Here is a 1,217-nt window from a genome sequence, read left to right as displayed (position 1 = left end):
TCAAAAAATGTGTATTTATGTATTCCCTAACTCCTCCTGAAAACCCCATAACAATCTGAGGTCACCGGATTGAAATATGTCGTGTTACCTTTAAAAGGAAACGCACTGGTATAGGTACATCAGTATTTTGTGTCCCATATTATCATATTTTACTTACATACATTTTAAAATAACAAGTCTTTTTAGTTCCATTAGGTATTAATAATAAACATAAAATAAGCATTACACTATTTTTACGTAGGTACCTACTTATAATAATAAAATAATGAAGGAAAAATACAAAATAATAAATGTAGGTAGGTACTTCAGTCTTTTGTGTTCCAAATTAATGGAGATAAAAATAATACATTTTTTGTTCATAATATGCCTCAGGTGAAACTGATACTCACCCATTGGTTTTACAATTTAGTGGGGGTTTTCTTCACTTTAAACAATTGAAACACCATGTTTTATTTCTGAAACTTGTTTATGAGTTTTTTCAAATTAATTTGTCTTTCTCGGCCTTCTCAATGTCATGTACATTATATTTTGGACCAGAGGTCTTTCTAACATAGTTTCTAACCATTTATTATAAAAAAAATGCACATTTAGTTGGTATTTTTTCATAAAGTATTTAAAATAGTATTCGAATAAAAATACTTAACATTACGAAGTATAAGTTATAACGAATAATACCTACTTTACATTTGTATAAGACTATTAAGACTGTTAAAACGTTATTTTCTATTGGGATTATCACAGTATAATACAAATCTAGCACGTCTGACTAGCAGCGCTTGGCGGTTTTATGAACTACGTGAAGCGTAACTAGTTCTGACCGCTGATACAGCGCGCGATGCTTAACCTGTTCTTTAAAATCGTGAGTATTAGGTACCCACGAATTAAGATAATATACAGGATACGAAACGAACTTGTGATAATTGAAACCCGCACCTTATCACATTGCGGCCAGACTACTAGCACTTTTAGATGTAATGATTTTTACATTATAATATGAAATATTATAATCTATATTAAATATGAATGTCAAATGACAATTATGATTATTATTTAATGGAGTCCACATTCAAGGTTACTTTTTTCATTTATGCCAGTCTGTATGGCGACAAATTCAGCAGCTCGGATTAACAAAATTATATAAAGAAAATGAACGGATTTCCAAAGAATGTAGAATGATGACTTCATTAGCGTTTTTAACTATTGACGACATTTTGGTC

This window comes from Acyrthosiphon pisum, chromosome A2, assembly GCF_005508785.2.
Source record: "Acyrthosiphon pisum isolate AL4f chromosome A2, pea_aphid_22Mar2018_4r6ur, whole genome shotgun sequence".
Classification (NCBI taxonomy): domain Eukaryota; kingdom Metazoa; phylum Arthropoda; class Insecta; order Hemiptera; family Aphididae; genus Acyrthosiphon; species Acyrthosiphon pisum.
Note: the sequence above shows the minus strand (reverse complement) of the source record.